The sequence below is a fragment of the Pogona vitticeps genome, chromosome 6 (assembly GCF_051106095.1).
Source record: "Pogona vitticeps strain Pit_001003342236 chromosome 6, PviZW2.1, whole genome shotgun sequence".
NCBI lineage: Eukaryota > Metazoa > Chordata > Lepidosauria > Squamata > Agamidae > Pogona > Pogona vitticeps.
This window is the reverse complement of record NC_135788.1, coordinates 73,999,404-74,015,779: the sequence shown is the minus strand read 5'-3', so window position 1 is coordinate 74,015,779 and position 16,376 is coordinate 73,999,404. Positions and strand designations below refer to the sequence as shown.

Sequence of the window (16,376 nt, the reverse complement as noted above, 5' to 3'; positions counted from 1 at the left end):
CTGTTCTTGTTTGATTATTATGTATTTGTCTATGTTTTATTATTTGATTTTATATTTGGAAGCCGCCTAGAGTGGTCCGGTGGGCCAGATAGGTGGGATATTAATTAATTAATTAATTAATTAATTAATTAATTAATTAATTAATTAATTAATTAAATAAATAAATAAATAAATAAATAAATAAATAAATAAATAAATAAATAAATAAATAAATAAATAAATAAATGTTCTTAGCCTCTACTTCTTAATCTATCAGATTTCTTCATTGTCAGCATTAATGTTATTCAGTTCTTTTGTAGTCATGATTTTTGTATTCTTAATGTCCAGCTGCAGTCCTGTTCTGACACATTCTTCTTTCACTTTCACCAAAAGTTGTTTCAGGTCATTGCTAGTTTCTGGCAGTAAGAGGTATCATCTGCCTATCTGAAATTAATGATGTTTCTTCCACCAATTTTTACTCATGCTTCTCATAGACTAATTGAGTTGGAAGGGGCCCATAATTGGTTCCATTGTCATACTGCTCTAATAGTTAAGAATTTTTTCCTGAAATCCAGCCTAAATCTGGCTTCCTGTAACTTAAGCCAATTATTATGAATCCCGTACTCTGGGATGATTGAAAACAGATCCTGCCCTTCCTCTGTACGACTACTTTCCAGGTATTTGAAAAATGCTATTGTATCTCCCCTCAGTCTTCTTTTCTCAAGGCTGAACATGCCCAATTATGTTAATCTTTCCTCATAGGGTTTGGTTTCCCTTGTCATCCTCCTTTGAACTTTTTCCAGTTTGCTGGCATCCTTCTTAAAGTGTGGTGTCCAGAACTGGACACAGTACTCAAGATGAAGTCTCACCTGTGCCAAATCGAGGGGGCATTAGTACCTTATGGAATTTGGAGACTATACTTCTGTTAATGTAACCGAAAATTGCACTGTTGGCTCATATTTAACTTATGATCTACAACAATTCCAAAATTCTTTTCACACAAAGTCAATGTTGCCTCTAAAGTGTGCACGCTTGCAAGCACACAGAGCTCCATTGGCATTACACTGCAGGAGCCGGGTCAATGGTTGTTTACTTGGGGGTTTTGGATGAAACCCCACCCCCTACATGCAGACTTGCAGGTGAGGCTTCCTGCGCAGTGGGAATGAAAGGGAATGTTGCTCATAGTATTACTGAGCCAAGCCAAGTATCCCTCATCTTGTAATTGTGCATTTTTTTCCTGCTAGGTAGAACTTTGCACTTGTGCCTGTTAAATTTCATTCTGTTGTTTTCAGCCCACTGCTCAAGCCTATCCAGATCTGTTTGAATTTTTTTCATGTCTTTCAATGTATTATCTCTGTCACCCAATTTTGTGTCATCTACAAATTTGATAGGCATTCCCTGCACCCCCTCATCCCAGTTGTTTAAAAAAATGTTGAAGAGCCCTGGGCCCAAGACTGAGCTTTGTGGTCGTTCACTTGTTACCTTTTCCCAGTTTGAGAAGGAGCCATTGAAAAGCACTCTCTGAGTACAATTCTGTAACCAATTGTCTATCCACCTGACAGTTGTTCTATCCAGCCCACACCCAGTTAGGCTGCTAATCAGAATATTATGGGCCACTTTGTCAAAGCCTTTGCTGAAGTCAAGATATATTACGTCTACATTATTCTCATCATCTATGAGGGAGGTTACCCAATCAAAAAATGAGATAAAATTAGTCTGTCGGGATTTGTTCTTGACCAATCCACATTGGCTTCTAGTTATCACTGCATTGTTTTCAAGGTACTTGCAGAGTGACTGCTTTAGGATAGCTCAGTGGTTTAAGGATCTGGTTACAGAGCCAGAGGTTGGGAGTTCAGTTCCCCTTGACAGGAGCTGGACTCAATGATCCACAGGCCCCTTCCAGCTCTGTAGTTCCAAGATTAACATTAAGATTTACTCCAAAATTTTGTCTTAATATGGCATATCTCAGGCATTTAAAGAACTATAAAAAGACTACCACATATATAATTACTTCTCCAAAAAGGATATTATAATTTCCTGACCATTGTTTGAAACCTCTTTCTATGTATTTAAGATTAACTGTAACTACAAATTGAAGAACAAAAAAACAAGCTTCTATTAATATATAATATCCCCTCCTCATTTCTTTTCTCTCCACCACCCCCCATTCTTCCTTTCCTCAGGTTAACACTTCACTAAAACTCCTAGCTAACCTTCCAGAATACTTGGGAAAATTAAGTGGATTTATTTTCACTGGAAGTTCAATAGGAAGGATAATATTGGATCCTGGAAAAGTTGTTTTGGGGGACTACTTCTACCAGAACTCCTCAGCCAGTACAACTATAGCCTCTTCTCATGAAAAAAGATACCTATGCATAATATTGCTGGGTCAACCCTGCTGAAGCAAAGATGACACAAACAATAGCACCATAAATACTATTTTTCAATTTAGCTTTTCCCTTGCTTTGCTTAGTACTTAGTTTTGTTGCATTCACCTTCCATTCGTACAGCTTCGCTGCTATCTTTACACTGTTTACAAGCAGAGCTCTAAAACAGATTTCAGCAGTCTGCTAACCAGCTATAGCCAGGATTTTCCATAATCGTGATATTTACCAACACATTGAGAGAGGATGAGTCTACCCTCAGCAACCCTGTCAAGCTGTAATTACTTCATTTATTGGCTAATCCTGCTGAAAAAAATATCTTTCTTACAGAATAATTGTCCAAAACAGCAATTGCATATTTTTTACTTTTAACTCAGCTTCTAGAAATCTGCAGACTTTTTTTAATGAAAGCTTAGGCTCTAGATAAGCTGATAGTCTAACTGGGCACTGAGTGATGGGCTTGGGATACAGGTAAAATTCATCCAACTGAGTCATAGAACTACCATACCCAGGAAGAAGAAATAAGCTGAACTATTTCAAATCTTGTGGTGCAGACTTGTCTCTAAGCTATTCCTTGTAGCCTATTGACAATACTGCACCTTGTAAAATCAAGGTGCCTTATTTGGGGTAAAAGAACACATAATACCCTGAATTATCGCTCTGAATTTATTTCCCCAGACATGCACAATGGACTGAGTGTGTGAGTATACATATGCACATTAGGCTCACTTCCAGAAAGAAATACAAAGATCAATTCAATCCACAGAAATTTTGGCTGAATCACAAAATGATGAAAGGGCTTCCTATGTGGTGAAATCATTCCAAGCATAGATATACATTATTTTATCTCTTGCCTGCTGTATCAAGAGGCAAACATTTAGCTATAGGTAGCTGCAGACCCAATTCTTCAGCATAGTTAGAGGCAATTCATTCAAGGTAATTGAGAGTCTACCTGAAGGTAGAAGGAACAAACAGGAATTATCACTTATCATTCATCTTTGTAAATATATAATCTATTGATGCCTTTTGATCGAAATGAAAGGAGAGTAGCAACTTGGACTCAGCCTGCTTTTGTGGCCACCGTTGCTTGATTGCTGAGTAGCAATCGGTATGCAGAACAACACAGGAAGGCAGATTCTGTTTAATTATAGTTCAGTAATTAAATTTCATTAATATGTAGAATAGCGAGTTCTTTCAACAAAATAGCATGCTGCCATTAGTAGATGTATAGACAAAGCATCTAACTCTAAACATTCTGAATGAATTGATTTGTAACTCTGTAACTCTTAAAAGCTACTAAGTGTTGCAGAAAAAAACAAGACTTTAATAAACTACACTTTTTAGTGTTTGGGGCTCTTATTGAAAGGTTCTGTTTTGTATGAGGTCTCTTAACAGGAACACTTCTTTCTCAAACTCCTGTTACCTTCCTTTGTGAAGTGGAAAGATAGGATTTCCGCAGGGCCTGTTTGCAGTCCTCAGTTCAAGATACTTTCAGGCTCAGATCTTCAAGTAAAAACAAATACAATCATAAAGCAAGTAAAACCAATCCCACCATAAAAAAATTTAAATCAACTAAACACATTAAAACCATTAAAACCAACAAATAGTAGAGTTCAATGCAACACAGCAGAGCAGGTAACCACATATATCAGTTTAAAAATATATGTGGCATAGCCTGAGGGAAGGAAGCATTGGGCTGGTGGTATGGAGGTAATTGAAATGTCTCTCTCAGGCTCCAGCCATATATGGATCCAGCCATATATGGATCCTTAGCAAGTGGTTCTAAAGATAAATGAATCACACACAATCAGCTTAAGTTGCTGAGCTTTTCGAACTTCATCAATAACAAACAGGACATCCAGTTACTATTTCTTTGCCACAATCTTGCTTCAGAACAGAGCAAGAAAAGAGAAAACTGAACAAATTATTCACCACAGGCTGCAATTTTATTTTACGCTTTCCAGGAAGTAAGTTCTCTTAAACCTGTGGGACTTATTTCAGAATAAGGACACAAGGGATGAAGCAACATGAAACTTCCTCCCTTGTTTTTTCCCCCATGCAGTTCCGTGATTTACAGAGTCATAAACATATATGATCCCATCAGTCTTCAGTCCATTGTGGGTGAAAGTGGCTTGTTTCAATTATTTTCTGAAGCCATCAGTGGAGAAAAGGCCCATACTGACTTTCTGTAGGGGAATGTTGAGAAACAGGTGCTGTTACAATAAAGATCCCTTTCTCCTTTCAAGCAGGAAGTAGAAGATTCATTGTCATGAATTTTCTTGGTGGTTCTTTCTTTCAGTCAGAAAAATATATAGTTAGCTCTGAGTTTATTATTTTTCCTCTGTTTATAAAGAGAGAGACTGAAAGAGAGAAAGGATATATTTCTTGTTGGCAGAATCATAATGTATACAACAAAGAAAGAAAGACTTGGGGCAATTCTGACTGAACATGGGCCAGGGCCATTTTAGGGTCCTCCATGCAATGATAACCATAAAGAACATTCTCTTTGCTGCCTCCATTAAACCAATGTAATCTCATTCAGGAGAGTTGTTTCAGATAGTTAAGAAACTGTCACATCCTAGAACCCAGAGAATTATAAGCAAGAGTCTTCAGAACCCTCTGTGATGAACTTGCTAAATACTCTGCAGAGAAAAGCAGTATTTTAATGGGAAAATTCATTCTGACTCGGATTCCACTTTGATGGTGGATTCCAGTGAAGTAATTGAGGCAATCCCTTGTCTGTTTTAATAGATGTGTTTCAATTACTTTTGCTTTAGACATGTTGCTTAGAGGAGTAACCTCAACTACTTATTTGTTAGACTGTATCCACCTTAATGAGAGAAGAAAGAAGAGGGTTGCCCAATTGTATGGTGAAAGCTGCAAGTGCTTCTTTGAAAAAGGGTTATTTGAAAACAAGCAGTTATAAAAACTTCGCTGAAATAAGGCTTCCCTTCTTACCGCCATCCTAGGCAACTATCAGCCAGTTTATAAGCTTCCTTTTTACAGTAAGATCTCAGAGTCTTACTGTAAAACAGTAGGCTTCTCAGCAAAACATCAGGCTTTTCAGGTGATTATTTGTATCCATTCAAATCTGTGCTCTGCCCCCTAGTACGAGGACAGAAACATCCTTGGTTAATATATTTGCGAAGGCTTTCATGGCCGGGATCTATGGGTTGTTGTGGGTTTTTTGGGCTCTTTGGCCGTGTTCTGAAGGTTGTTCTTCCTAACATTTCGCCAGTCTCTGTGGCCGGCATCTTCAGAGGACAGCACTCTGTGCTCTGCTGTCCTCTGAAGATGCCGGCCACAGAGACTGGCGAAACGTTAGGAAGAACAATCTTCAGAACACGGCCAACGAGCCCGAAAACTCCACAACAACCAATCCTTGGTTAACTTGGGAACTAGACCGTGAGCTCTACTGGACCTCTCAACAGCATTTGAAGCCATCACTCAAGGTCTGCTTCAGGGCTATTTGAATAAAGGGCACTTTGCAGTGGTTCCTGACCTGTCCGGATCAGCACAAACAGGTCTGGAACTACAGGTGATGAAGGACTACTGTTCATCCTCATGAGCATTATTCTATGAGGTTCTTCATAACTCAGTGTTGTCCTCTGGAGTTTGTTATTTAGACTACTACAATGTGCTCTTCATGGGCTGCCCTGGAATAATGTTTGAAAGCTGTGGCTACTACAAAATGTTGCTAACACAAAATACCTTTGTAGCACACATGGTCACCTGGCATGCGCTCCAAAGACCATGGCTGTAATCCTGTTAGCATAAAGTGATACTACATAAATTGGATGATGTCATCAAAAAAAGGGAAATTTTGATGTAACCGAAAGCTTCCTATCTTCCCCTTTCAGATGCAAAAGTTTCCTAGGCTTCTTTTTTGCTCCAGGGAAGTCTCTGGGAGTCTCAGGAAGAGCTTTTGTACTCTGGTTTCTCTTCAGATTGTATAAATCTTTCTCCTTTTACTAATTTTGATCTATAATCCCACAAATAGCTTGCAGTCAGGGTATCTGAATGACTGCCTCCTTCTGTATGAGTCTACTTGTAATCTGAAGTCTTCAACAGAATCCCTATTGTGTGACTCACCTCTCCAAGAGACTAGGGTGGTTAATAAACAAAATGGTTTCACTTGCAGCAGAACCTCAGTTACCAAAGGAAAAAGTCAGGCTGGCACTATTCCTACTGAGTCTGTGGCAAACAAGTAGTAAGAACTATACCATTTCCCCTAACCTTTGGTTCTTAAAATTATTTCCAGACTGTTTTTTAGAGAATGCTTGTCTGTATTTGATCATTCTGTGGTTCCTGATGATAAGAAAATTTATATGAATATCATTTGAAAATTAATGAAGGGAGAGCTGCAGCATTGATCACCACTTTCCTTACTCCTTTCTTCTGCTACTTGCCTCCCTGTCCACATCTTGTAACTGTCAAAAGTACATTAGTATCCAAAATAACCAAGGCTCATATAGACCTCTGCAACAGCTAACTTCTGTGTGACCACACAGAGATTTGAACCTGGTTAATGTGAATGACTCTGCATCACACTGTGGCATTGCTGTCAACATTAAGACAAAAATGTTTAATTATCCTGGAAAGGTGTTTTTCAACAGTTCACATGTCACACAGCCCCCTCCCCCTTCTCTGCCTTTATTGTCACCCTCTTGTCTACCCCCTTCACCAGCATTCAAATGTCTTTTTAAAAATGTTTAGCAAGATATGGTAATCTTTTGAATTTGGTGCTGCATCAGTTCAGTGCTATAGCACTCCTAGTTTAGCTACAGTCCTAAGCTAGGAGAAAATTAATTATTAAAATGCAGTTTACAAATTGCATTACAGTTGTAGTCCTTATCAGTGTGAATAGAAGGCAGGCAAAAGGAGTGGGTTCTCAAAGGCTTTCACGGCCAGGATCTGATGGTTATTGTGGGTTTTTCAGGCTCTTTGGCCATGTTCTGAAGGTTGTTCTTCCTGACGTTTCACCAGTCTCTGTGGCCGGCATCTTCAGAAGACTGGAGTAGGAACTCTGTCCATGCTCTGTTGCTGTTTGTTGGATAGTTGAGTATTTATAGCTGTGGGAACAGCTATTGTCCTTTTTGGAAGATAGTGTGATCAGCGTGTTTTTGTTGTGGATGTATTGTTGTGATAAGTGGGAGAGATTATCTGTCACTGTGGTTGATGGATAGCAGGTATTTTTTGTGCAATGATCCCTGGTCCTTGTGGCTGGGTAGAGTTTGTTGACCTTCTGCAGGCTGCATTTTCCAGTGCTGGAAGCCACGCCTTGTTCAGTTTCAGACTTTCCTCTTTTTTGTTGAAGCTATGTTGATGCTTATGGATTTCAATGGCTTCCCTCTGCAGTGTAATTAAATGTGTTTTAAATGTGTGTGTGTGTGTGTGTGTGTGTCTGTGTGTAGTCCCCAAATAGCACTCCATGCATTTGGGGGACTGGATACCATTTTAGAGCTGTTAGTCCAAAAGGTGCTACATGACTCTTTGTTATTTTGTTGCATAATGTGTGACGTTATAAAACAAGGGGTTTGTTAGCATTGCAACAAGATTATATTTTATTACCTTTTACTATAAATTGCATCAACTGGTTCAATATAATTGTTCTCTCTTTTTCACACATGCACACACACACACACCAGTATTAATGGCTGCTCAAAATCTCTGGCTCACTCTCACAAAAAATTCCTGCACAACAAATACACTTCAAAAACCTTTTCTACAGTTAGATAAATTGTCATAATTTTCATTTCATTGGAGCTGCAATGAATGCAAGTATGAATTTGACATTGAGCAATATATCTGAAAGGTTTCTAACAGGGTTGAATCAAGCAGTTTTTAAGAAAATATTCTGGTGAGTTGTTATTGTTTCATCTAGTTTGGTTGCTTCCAAGTTAAAATGACCCAATGAATTACTGTCCTCGAAGAAATCCTGTAATCAAGAACCTGCTCAGTTCTTGCAAACTCAAAAGCTGTATTCTAGGGAATACAAATGTCCCACTTCAGTGTTTGATGACCTAGGTACCTGTCCAAAAGGAAGAACATTGGTTGTTTATAGCATTAATGTAACCAAGCCTCTTGTTTGAGCATTGAGAAACCCAATCAAATTTCTTAATTAGTTCAATTTCTGTAGCCTTCCCCCAGGAACTTTTTGAAAAATCTTTCCTGCCTTCAAGGATGGAGCCTGAAATTCTTTCCCAGGAGTCTGGATATATTCCCACTCATCAAAATCCTCCAATGTTTGAAAACATTTGATTGACAGGTCAGTGTGAGTTCCTTCAGCTTGTATTTCCAATTTATTTCCACAATTTAGAAAGTAGCTTCTAATTTATGCAAAACCGGCTTCTCTTGCCAAATGCTTGAAGCTGATGGGTCAGCCAGGTCTCTTAACTAATTACTGAGAACACAAAATACAATCTCAGGGGATTATCATTTAAAAGACATAGAAACATTTATTAAGAAGATTAGTGTGAAGGTGAAGGGTAAAGGAAAAAAAACACTTGAATGGTATTTTCTCATGAGAACAAACAATTATCTTATGATAAGATTTGATTTTTCTTAATCTTCACATTTTTATGTCAAGTTGATGTATTGTTGTTCCTGTTCATTGCATTTCTATCTTGCATTTCCACTAAGCAATAGTGTTCAAGGTGGCTCACCAAACATCATTAAAAACTAGTTAAAAACAAGTTTAAAATGAACTGAATAACAGACACATTAAAATATCATGATAATCAAACCATTAAATCAATACAATCCAGTAAACACCTAACAGTTTAAAAGGCTATCATTAAGCAATGCACTCTCTCATCTCACCTAAAACCATCGAAGTTGGGAACAGATTGCAGTCTGAGAGCAACAGAACAGGAAACCCTCTTCTGCATGTCATTCAAATGGAGTTTGCACAAGTGATGCTACTCCCAAATGGGACTCCCCTGAAGAAATTGACATCTGGACAGGTCATAATGAGATATGCAAACCTTTACATAGCCAGGTGTCAAGTGGCTTCGGGTTTTAACGCTTAAAACCAACAGCTTGAATTGAGACTAGAAAGCAACTGGCAATAGTGCTAGTCTTTTCAACATCACAAAACCATACACTAATTAGCATCCTAGCTAACAACTGACGTTCTCCAAGAGGTTTTTCATATGCTTGATAGACTGTTGTGAGCTCAGGTTGAGTAAAGGTTGCTGTTGATGCAGATCCAGGTAGAGTGCAAAGTCCAACTAGGTGCATATGAAAAACCTCCAACCAGAGGAGCTCCTGTAACACATGCATACACACTCAGAGAAAGAGACAGGTCAGGGAAGCCCAGGATACTGACTCTGAGTGGGCACCCACCAGAGGAGGTGGGGGGGAGGGAAGCTGGGGCGCACATGAAACACCTGTGCTTCTGAGGAATCAACCAAAGAACAAACCATTATGATCCACCAAAATGGCAGTTCATAACCATCTCTAAATTTGCTGTTTGTGGTATATGTTTGGAGGGGGGGAAGGTGAGAATGGCTACTAGAAAGGCTAGAGGGTGTTTTGTTTTGTTTTGTTTTCTGTATTTCAGCAAAATACATCTGAAGAATTAACATGTTGACAGAACAGGTTTTCTTGTTGTTCCTTCTGTCATTTCTCCTTAAGATGCACCGTCCCCAAACTCTTTTTACTCACATAAATTTAATTCAGACAAATAAGATAAGCTTTGCAGGTGGCATTCCTTTCAAATCATGAAAAAGAAAACATCAGTTGGATTTAGTCAATTTAGTCTCAGGAGATGACAGCATTAGTTATTCTTTACAGTACAAAGTGCCAGCTTTTTTATTATGGAACGTGGGGTTTTTTGTTGTTGTTTTTGTTTTTGAAGAAGGGAAAACTAAAACTTAATATCAAAGTATTTGGAATGTTTGGAAGCTGCTGAATGCAAACAGAGGATTTATTCATGTCCTCTGTGTTTACTTTTGAAATGTTTCTGTCAGGAGGATATGTGCTATGTGAAACAGAAGACTGGAAACATTGAAATGACAGGTGCATGAGCTTCTGGAGATCATAACAACATCAGCAAAGATTTGCCCGGATTAAAGGGTAGTGAGAGAAATAGATTAGAAGTGAGGGGAGGCCTTTCCTTATTTATATGCGGTGCAAGAGCAGAATTTTTATTTTTTGCATTTTAAGGAGGGCACACACACTCTCTCCCATAAAATAAACCTCATACTATTGCAGGTAATCAGGCAGAATGAGAAGTCTCAAGCAAATCTGGAACAGAGTGGAATATCCCTGTCAAACTGGAGGAATGCCAGAAGTGGGGTTTTGTTCCAGGATTATCCAGACTATGTTGATTAATAATATATGGGGAGGAACAGATAAAGAAGGTGGGAAGGTGGTCTTCATACAGGTTCAAGACCTGCATATGTTCTCTCCCACAATAAATGCTGATGTTTGTTTTTCCTCTTTCAAGCTTCAAGTTGGTTATGGCCCAGTTGGAAGTTGTTTTGTATGGCTACAGTTACATACATTGGGTGGTAAAGTACCCTTTGCAGGCCAGTTGAGGCCATAATTTAGGCCTTGGTGCACAGCCCACACTGGAATGGAGGGGGACAGAGACATATGCTCTGGGATGGGTTCTTTGAACTGGTGTCCCAGGGTACTCTGCATACACCCCTGATATATTGATTGTTCACCTGAGAGGAAATTACTTGAAGAACAGGCAAGTCACTTATATGACAGGTGATTGATGATTTGCAGGCCACTAAGGTCAAGTTTCTTGTGGTGAAGTTAATCTGGTCAAACATAATACCGAGAATGGTATGGAAGGCAGATTGTGATCCTAGATGCATTGACCATGCAAGGTGTGATGTAAATTGGGAAGTAAGCAGAGCCATGAGGGCTGGACTGGGATCAGTGATAAGACATCCTGAAATAAGAGTTCGCAAACTAGAGTTCAACAGAGGTGACAGAGCTCACTTGTCCGATGCGGGACTGGACCTTTTTCTGCGAGACCTACAAGGGGGCCTTAGGGCCAAAATTGTTGACTGTGATGGTGGGCTTGGGGCATATAAATAACCCCATGACATGGCGGATAGTGCAAGGGGGAGTTTTGGTGAGTTCCTGGACAACACATGATGCGAAAAACATCTAATCTCTCTGTTAGGTGGAGCCAGTAGGGCCTCTGAGGGGAGGTGGTGTTTTCTTAAGGAAACCTTCCAGGCAGCAGTTCACCTAACGTCAGGAGTCTCAGTGGGCTGAGGCGGGGGGGGGGATACCCCTATCATGGGGCACCTGAACATGTGCTGTACAGAAGACAGCATGATTCAGAAATAGGAATTCACCCTGCTTAAGAATGGCCTGTAGGTAAAGACTACCCCAGATTTCAATAAATCTTGCACTACGTTAGGCCCCCTTGTAGATGGGGGATTTAGTTTAAATAGTTAATGAAGTTGTGGCCAAAGTTTTAACCCAACAACCTCTGCCTCACCTCTTTAATCTGGGTTGGGTGGGCAAAGCACAGGCAGATCTGTGCAGGAGGAACTCTGTCACTGTGTGCAAATATTCTTCAAGCACTGACTCCATTGGCCATATTAATCCATTCCACCGAGGCAGACTGAAGCCCCAGAAAGAATGAACAAGTGCAAAGTTATCATTCATCAGCTTCTAAGGACTAAAAAGAGATATACTGGAAGTTCTGGAAACAGAAATCATGCACAAAGTGCTTTCATCATATCTGCAGAATAAAAGATGTCCATGATCATCTAAGGAGGCAATCTACTGGCCAGGAATGGATGTTGCAGGGAGATTCTAGAAATTCAGCAAGGGTCTGAAATTTTTATTATATTACTTCATCCTCAAGGTAGCCTCAAAATAATGACGGTTTCGAAACAGCAGTAAAAAAAGCTAAGAGATTCTTGAGAATAGCTAATGCTGCAAAGGCAGACGCCTAGCTCATTGGAACACTCTAGTCTGAGGTCCAAGGGCAAGTCCCACGCAAAGATTAGTGAAGTAGAAGAACTAAGATGCTTTTACTGGTGAGTGGGAGGCTACTAGAGCCAGGACACACAGTAGTGTCTTTTGGAGACTTGTCGAGACAACAGCAACTGAAACAAGTCCTCTGTTAACAACAAATCAGCCAGAGGACTTCTAGGCATAGAGCTAGTGGGGTTCTACCTCTAAAAAAAAATACTGTAGAATCTGACACAAGGCAACAGTAGTACAAGAAGGTAATTCAAAGTCATGTCAAGTTCAGATGGGCTCTGGACAAATACAGTATTCAAGTAGAGAGAATGTGGCAATGCCTGAACAGATCAGCAGAGATATCTGTTTAATTTGCTATTTCAATACATTCAAGTTCAAAAGCAGAACTTGCGTGGTTATGTAAGAGCCTGCCCATGATGTTGAAACATTTCCTATACCGATATGTCATTATGCTTGCCCTGTTATTTAAAAATAAGCACATTATTGCATAATTATATCCCAATATAAAGCCACTGGCTCTATAATTTATTTTTAATAAGCAGAAAAAGGAAGTCAAGGCAGACTACATTCATATTTTTAAGATTTCTTTTATCCTCTAGGGTATTTCTAATGAAGCAATGTTTTGTGTGCTGCTTTTTCAAAACTAATTTTGAATAATGTACCATCTTCTGAGACAAAATTTCTTCTGGATAGTTATTTTGCCATTTTGACTACCTCAGGCATCAGCATGCAACTCACACCTAAACGGATGGAAATATATCTTGTAATCATTATCCCACCATTGCCTGAATTGCATCTGACTAGACAGAGATGCTGTTTCTGGTGCTTCTAATTAGAATTAAGTTATTCAGATAAAATCACTGGGAAATGGTTGAAGTTATCAGAGTAGCCCTCCTCCAGGTATAGTTATGGGTAAAGATAGGCATACATCAGAAAAATTGTGATTTGTTTTGATTCATGATTCACCAAGGTCAACAAATCACAAATTATGAATTTATATATTTTTTTCTGACAAATTGATTCGTAGATTTGTCAGAAAAAATGTAAATTTGTAATTCTTTAAATTAAAATTCTACGAAATAGCTCTCCAAGCATCTAGAGACACCACATTCCCAGGGAAGCTTCCCCTGGCTTTCTTCTACAATCCCTCCAAATTTGTTGAAGATTGGGTTTTGGATGTCCGAGTTATATAGCCACAAAGAGGGTCCCCATAGAAAGTCCCCCCCCCAGGCACCTAGGGACATCAAAATCACAGAGAAGTGTCTACTGACTCTCCTGTACAATCTTTCCAAGTATGGTGAAGATTGAATTTCAGACATTCAAGCTATACACCCACAAAATATGTCTCCCCAGGAAAGTGCCCTTTAGCAGCTGGCTTGGGGAAACCCAATCTTCACCAAACTTGGAGGGATTGTAGAAGATAGTTTTTATATGTTTCCTGACTATTTGGAGGCAACTGACTTGATACATATCCACAGGTAGAGAATTCCATAAAGAGGTGGCTACTGCATAGAAGGCCTGGTTCCTGGTCATAGATGTCCTGGCTTCCTTTGGGGTGGCCTCCCTCAGCATCAATGCCAGGGAGGTGTGAGTGACACAGGAAGATGCTTGATGTGTGGTTGATTCTTGTACATGGATGCAAAGATGACCAAAAAAAACAACAACAACACAACAACACCTGAAAGTTACCCTTTTTAGCACAATCTAGATCAATCCAGGCTTGGATAATTGGCCCATCTAGTCATATATTAAACCAGGACAAAACAACCATGGTCAGGGAATGCAAATACAGATAAGCAATAATAAAGTGTTTATGCTTAAATACTATTACAAGACCAGTTGTGGCTGTAAAAGTTGGATGCTTACCAGGAAGTAGAGTCCAGGTGTTTCCTTATTTTTAACAAAAATAGCTTCAATTAAATTCAGAATATAGTAAGATTGACCACATTATACTAATACATTTTAATGTGTTTTTAACATGTTATGATAATTTAATTTAATTTTAATACACTGATTATGTTCTGTTTTCTTTTATGTCAGTGTTATTGCTGTGAACTGCTCAGTGTAGTCATTTAGTCGGATGGGTGGCACAGAAATTAAACAAACGAACAGTTTCTTTTTTAAAAGCTATGGAAATCCAATGATTGAAAACAAACAAACACTCTGCTGGTTTCATTCTAGAGTTAATGCAATCTCATGTTGACTCAAGCTCCACAAAGGCAAGAAACTGGAAGCTAATTTGATGGATGTGTACTGTGATCAGGAATTATGTTGTGTAACATAAGCTTCCTGCACCCACTTTTGTCTTTCAGGCCTAGATCCAGATGGGAAGGATGGAATGTGTGAGACCAGCAAAGACACACAACATTGTACAACATGCAGCACATCTATTAAGACATCAGCCTTAGCATCTGATTCTCTGTCTTGGTGCATCTTGAGTTAGTTTTAACTTTAGTCTTAAAGTGACATGACTTTTTAAAAAATCATTATATATTAATAGAAGCTGGGAGCTCCAACCCCAGGGCAGAGGAAAGCTGTTCTTTCTTTCTTAAGCTTATGGCAATGTGGAATGTGATTTTTATTTCATGCCCTTGTGACTTTGTTAATGTTCCCTTTATTGCCTGGCCTTGAAAAGCCCTCAAAAGCATTTGCAGAGTCAGCTCCTTCTCTCTTTAGACAAAAGGACAAAAATACCCTTTGCATTGGGGCCAGTTTGCAGTGGTGTAAGAACCACATCATCTGGTAATAATTCGTTGTGTCTCTTGCCTGAGCACAACATTCATTTCAGAATATATGGTTAGACAGTGGTGAGATAAATTGTACTTCACCCTATCCTTTTGTCTGGACTGTTTTGCTCGTCATCCAAACCTGCAAAGAAGCCTTGCTGGTCCTGCAGCTGTATAAATGCAAAATAAAACAAGCAAGAACTTCAGATGTTTGTTGATTTGACTCAGATAAATTTGATAGGGCCAACCTGCTGGTTGTACATATCAATTTGAAGAAAAGTAGGAAAATTGAAAATGTTTCAGAACCACAAATGGGACAAGTACTGCCATCACAAGTGCTTTCAGACATTCGAGATGACATAAGAGATGAATCAACTCATATTATTTTTGCAGACTGAGAATCTGAAATCTCAATAATTTATCCACACTCTGAGGCAAGGATTGAAACAGCTGAAAATACATTATCAATACAGAAGTGACCCTCTAAACATCTTGATGGTTTTATTAAGCTAAAGAAGTGACGTGGGGGATGTGGTGGCGCTGCGGGCTAAACCAGAGAAGCCTGTGCTGCAGGGTCAGAAGACCAAGCAGTCATAAGATCGAATCCACACGACAGAGTGAGCGCCCATCGCTTGTCCCAGCTCCCGCCTACCTAGCGGTTCGAAAGCATGCAAATGCAAGTAGATAAATAGGGACCACTTTCGTGGGAAGGTAACAGCGTTCCGTGTCTAAGTCGCACTGGCCATGTGACCACGGAAGATTGTCTTCGGACAAAACGCTGGCTCTTTGGCTTGGAAACGGGGATGAGCACCGCCCCCTAGAGTCGGACACGACTGGACAAAAAAAATTGTCAAGGGGAACCTTTACCTTTAAAGAAGTGACAGCTGGAAGGTGCATGTAAAAGTATCTCTATCAAATGATAGATACGGGTGACCAAAACAGGCCTCTCTACATGTCATATTCCTAAAAAATTACAGGAGAGCAATTTCAGACTGATATTTAATAACTCAGAGATGCTTGGGAGTGAAGTTTTAGATTCCTTGTTTCCAGGTAACTTGTTTCCAGGATAATAATTCATTAATTCATAGTCTGAAGTCTGGGGAAGCTTCTGGTGTTAATCATATACCACCTGATCTTTGCAATATTCAATGGTGATCCCACCTTGGACAAAATTATTTATATTAATTATGAAAGTGGTATATTTCCAGTTAATGATACAAAATATTGACTATCCTAATCTTCCGAGAGAGAGAGAGAGAGAGAGAGAGAGAGAGAGAGAATCTCCAAAAAAAGAGATATTTTTTTTCCTGGTTACAACTTTTCT

The 16,376-nt window shown here is 39.2% G+C and overlaps 1 long non-coding RNA gene across 1 annotated transcript; it reads left to right on the top strand.

Annotated features, from left to right (window-relative positions):
• The first annotated feature begins 590 nt into the window (after positions 1-590).
• On the top strand, positions 591-15,258 carry LOC144583569 (uncharacterized). The gene is made up of 2 exons (XR_013537423.1): positions 591-8,631; positions 14,639-15,258. It is a non-coding gene; the product is annotated as an uncharacterized LOC144583569 (long non-coding RNA).
• The last annotated feature ends 1,118 nt before the right edge of the window (positions 15,259-16,376 follow it).